Raw genomic sequence first — 5,262 nt, 5'->3', positions numbered from 1 at the left:
CTGTTTTAGTTTATTTACAAATGATGAAAAATATCAATGCATATCCTTGGTTCAACTAGATTTGCAATTCCATGGAATGGCATGTAGCGGCTCTTGCATGCAAACTGCTGTTTGTAAACGACACTCATTGTGGACAAAGGAACTAAGCTGTTTTGGAATGTGATTGAAAGTATCATCACAGTTTATCATGACCAAGACACCTTACATACTGTCCATTCCTCACAGCGCATTTATTTCAGTAATTCCATTATATCAGTTCTTAGCATGAGCATAGTGTTACACAATTTTCATACATATAATAATCACAACCAGAACAAGTTCTAAAATTGAAATTGTAAACATTCTCATCATACGTAGAAATATTAATAGTTTTGCTAACTGATAAAATTTGGAAAATAATATAAATGTGAAATCCTATTCTAAGTCATGTAGTGAGCCTTGTCTATTAATTACATTTCTACTATGTTAAATAAAGAGACAACCCTGTCCTGTATGTCAAACTGTATATCTTTCTATTGTTTGATATACTCTTCATTTTTTTTTTCTTCAGGAACTGTAAGTTCTTATCATACAGATCTTCCACTTTCTTGATTAGAATTACACCAAGATATTTGTAGAGGGAGGTGCTGAATTTTAATTGGTTCTTGATTGTGTCAATAAAGGAGGCAGAAGCTAATTGCTGGATGAAAGGAAAAAGTTGGGTCTCCAGGGTCTCAGAAGGAAGAGGACCAACAGACTTAGGGAGAAAGGAGGGGGCTCTTCAGACCAGGTTTTGGAACAAGGTGGACACAACAACCATATATGGTCTTAGAGTAATGGCAGCCTTCACCCCTGGTGGATAGCTGATATAGGTTAGCTGATAAGTTTAAGGTTAGTGGTTTCTGTGCCTGGCAATTGTGTTATCGGGCAAGTTTTAAAATAATAAAGTGATCTAGTGTTTTTCTACAAGGAAGCTAAGGTGGGCAGGAGAAAGAGAGAAGCTAGGACATTTAATAGTGGTTCAGCAAAGCTAGCCAGGAGAAAGAGTTAGCAGGTGGAGCATGGGATGGTGGGAGCATGTACTTGGAACTAAGTTATGAACACAGCCCTGGGAAAAGAAGGAAGTATGCTTTTTAAAACTGAATGCAACAGGTATTTTATAATATTTGTGGCTATTTTGAAGGGTATTGTTTCTCTAATTTTTTCTTCACTCATTTACTGTTTGTACAAAGGAAGGCTATTTTTTTTAATTAGTTTTATATTCTGCCACTTGATGCTCAAGTTGTTTCTCAGCCGTAGAAGTTCTCTGGTATAATTTGGGGATCAATTATGTATACTATCATATCATCAACAAATAGTGATACCTTGACTTCTTCCTTTCCAATTTGTATCTTTTTGATGTCTTTTTGTTGTTTACTTGTATTAGCTAGAAGTTTAAGTTCTATGTTTTTTTGTTTTTGTTTACTGTTAATCAAACCCATGGTTTATTTGTTTAAATAAGATTAAATAAGTTGCCTAGCTCTTTTAAGTATATCAAACCTGAGTGTGGTATAATGAATACATGGGTTCCTTAGACAACAATAAGAAGCTCAATGCTCAGCATGTGTTCTTGTCTCTAGATCAAGGAGAGTTTTATTAAGTGGTAAGTGCTGGGTGATATTGCAGAAGTCTCAGTTTTGAAAAGAAACTCATTCAGAAGAGCTACTGCTCAAATAGCGCTTTTTAAAAATATCAGTTGTAGGAGTATGATAAAAATCACAGAACTTGCAATCCAAAATTGCACCATCATCAACATACACAACCGGATACATTGTCCCTTGTATACCTGATGATGGACAATTCATGTTTTCACCATTCAAATATACATTTAATTCTATATGATCATATGTTATAGCCACTACGTCTCCCTCCTGAGGAAGGCATTTTGCCAGCAGCCTGTTTTTCTCTTTGTTTTTGTGGTACAGAGCTCTGTCATTTCTCATCACTAGGCTATGCATGTCTCAGTCAAGAGGAATCTGTTTCAAGGTAACTTTCTGAGTTGCAACATCTATACCCCAGATTCTAGTAGACTGGATTTTGAAGTCAATATAGCTTTTGTTCTCATGTAAGGCTGCATTGGCTAAACAACTTCCAGTGCCACAGACTCTTCTTCTGTTTTTCACAATCACAGCATCTTTTCCCAATGCTTCATGTCCAACTGTACTGCCATCATCTCTTTGAAAGGAATGAGGCCAGACAGCAGTGCAGGCAGCACCATGATATTGGGGCCAAGGTGCAGATACACATCCCCTCCCCCACTGCATACCCCCTCCCTGACAGTTCTATGTTAAATAGATAAGAAACTGGGCAGCCTTGGCTTTATCCTGGGATTGGGTAAATTGTAGTGGGATTACTTCAAGTTTCTCTATATATGATTTGATATTGGGTATTGGCTTGATGTATATTGCTTTTATTATTTTTAGATATGTGCCTTGAATCCCTGACAATCTCCAAGACTTATGACATGAAGACGTATTAGCTTGTGTTGTAGTCCTTTTCAGCATCTAATGAGAAGATCATGTGAGTTTGTTTTCTTTCAGTTGGTTTGTATAGTGGATTATGTTGATGGATTGTCTTATATTGAACCATCCCTGTAACCCTGGAATGAAGACTACAAGATCATGATGAATGATTTATTGATGTCCTTGGATTTGGTTTGCAAGAATTTTATTGTGTATTTTTGTGTTGATGTTCATAGAAGAAATTCGTCTGTTGGGTCTCTGCTTGGTTTAGGTATCAGATGAACTGTGGCTTCAAAAAGGTATTGTTGTTTTATTTTCTATTTCTTTTTTTCTTTCTTTCTTTTTTTTTTTTTTTTTTTGGTTGGGAGGCTTTTCATTGTTTAATTCTGTACCTGATCTGGATTTAGCTTTCGTAAGTGGTATCTACCTATCAAAGTGGAAAGTCTTCTATCTTGTTCAGATTTTCCAGTTTTATGGAGTACATGCTCTTGTAGTAAGAGCTAATGATTTTTGTTTATACCTCAATTTCTGATATTATGTTTCCCTTTTCATTTCTGATTTTGTTAATTCAGATACTATCTCTATGCCTTTTACTTAGTTTGCCTAAGGGTTTGTTTATCCGGGTGATTTTGTCAAAGAACCAGCACTTTGTTCATTCTTTGTATTGTTATCTTTGTTTCTAATTGATTAATTTTAGCCCTGAGTTTGGCTATTTCCTGCCTTCTAATCCTCCTAGATGTACTTGCTTCTTTTTTTTTCTAGAGCTTTGAGGTGTGATGCTAAGTGGCTATTATATGAGATCTCTCCAATTTCATTATGAAGGCACTCAGTGTTATGAATTTTCCTCTTAGCACTGCTTTCATTGAGTTTGAGTACATTTTGCCTTCATTTTAATTGAATTCTAGGAAGTCTTTAATTTATTTCTTTATTTCTTCCCTGACTAAGTGATCATCGAGTAGAGAGATGCTCAGTTTCCGTGAGTATGTGGTTGTGTTAGGACATCCAAGGCTTGCTATAGTAGAATAGCTCTGCTTTGAAGGTGTCTTATTGCCCTGGATTTTGATGATTATATTCTTTCAAAAGGCTTTAGACATCTGGATGGCTTTAGTCCCTGGATGTTCCCGTTGTCGTAGATATTGGGAAGGGGGTTAACCTCGATGGTCCTGGTATAACATGCTTCTGATGGTTATCTTTAAGCTATATGGTTCTGGATGTTCAGTCCTGTATGGTTTAGGAGCCACAAGTGTGTATGATTCAGGAGCTGCAAGACCGATGAAGGTGGGCAGAAGGGTGACATGAGAATGGAGGTCTGCCTGGGCTACTGGGCTGCTCAGGGTACCTTGGTGTGCTCCAGAGGACTCAGCCATAAGGGAAGATGGATGGGGGAAGGAAAGGTAATGTGTAGAGTTCAGGCTCAGCATGTCTGATGAAGGTGAAAGGAGACATGGCAGGAGAGTGGAGGTACCCTTTGAATAGCAAGCTGTTCAGCAAGTTCCTTAACTTTTATCATGCTGCTTAGGAAATGAGTAACCATTCCTGTAAATTGACATATGAGGTGCAGGTTGGGGTGCATTAACACTTCATATTTTCCTGCTTCGCTACTTCTCAGCAGACATTTTATATGACAATAGTTCTAATGGTCACAGAAATCCTAGACAAAAAGTAAGGAATAGAGAATCGCCATTATTTTTGAAATATGCTCCTCAACTTTAACTCAAGTCTTTGAACAGGCTAGTGAAGTTCTCCACCACTGAATTATACCCCTAGTTCAAAATTTGTCTTTAAACCTAGTAGAACTAAAAAGTCACTGTGAAATATTAATGAACTACTAAGATCAAATTCCCTGTGTGAGTGTTTCATCTTGATTTTAGTATGGCCATCTGAATCAATCTCTCTTTCTCTCTCTCTCTCTCTCTCTCTCTCTCTCTCTCTCTCTCTCTCTCTCTCCCTCTCTCTCTCTCTCAGGCTTCAGAGTGCTCCATTTCTCCATTGATGTATCACAGTTGTAGTACACAGGCTTACAGTCCCTTATAGGGTGATTTGAAGATTATAAACCTCTTACTGTCTTGTGATTATATTTAATGAAAATACAAATTTTATACCTGAGAATTAGCAACTCTTTATTGTTTCCCGAATTCCTTTACTGTTTATTGGTAGTGCAACAAAGACTACTAGAAGGTGACAGGTCAATATATGTTGTATAACCGTGGGTCGGAACAGATTCAGAACTGCAAATGCTTCAATTCCTTATGAGAAGTCAAAGCATTAATTGATGAAGCTGATGATTATACATATTCTAGATTCATATCTCAGGTTCCTTCATGCAAATTGTTATCTATTATCTACTGACTGTTGCTCTAGGGCTCTCTGACTACTAAAACCAAATTTAGAAGTGAAAATACAGAAACTTCCCTGTTATTTTAACACTGCACTAAGAGTGAAAATAAGTGATTTTCGTATAGTGAATGTGATTATTCTATGATTTTCTTTGATATAGCACAAAGTTTTATATTGGTCCTTTGCTGTGACGATACTTTATAAGAAATTGTCTAATTTATTCCACTATGGCACTAATGTATAGACAATTATTTACAAGCCTAGCAGTTAACATTTCAGCCTTCCACACATTTAGTGCCTAGAAGTTTCATTTCCCTGGGCTTTTGTTCCTATACTCTGTATCACTAATAAATGAATGATTGTTTTTATGTTAACAAGGCCTTGCAAAGTTATAGGAGATATAGACATGCATACTTTAAAGAGGATTCTCAGGAAATATAGGCTC

The 5,262-nt window shown here is 36.7% G+C and overlaps 1 pseudogene; it reads right to left on the bottom strand.

Moving 5' to 3' along the window:
- Positions 1–1,451: 1,451 nt before the first annotated feature.
- Positions 1,452–2,236, bottom strand: LOC116895884 (annotated as a pseudogene).
- Between the last annotated feature and the right edge of the window lie 3,026 nt (positions 2,237–5,262).

This window comes from Rattus rattus, chromosome 3 (assembly GCF_011064425.1).
Source record: "Rattus rattus isolate New Zealand chromosome 3, Rrattus_CSIRO_v1, whole genome shotgun sequence".
NCBI classification, from domain to species: domain Eukaryota; kingdom Metazoa; phylum Chordata; class Mammalia; order Rodentia; family Muridae; genus Rattus; species Rattus rattus.
This window is presented reverse-complemented; position numbering and strand designations above follow the sequence as displayed.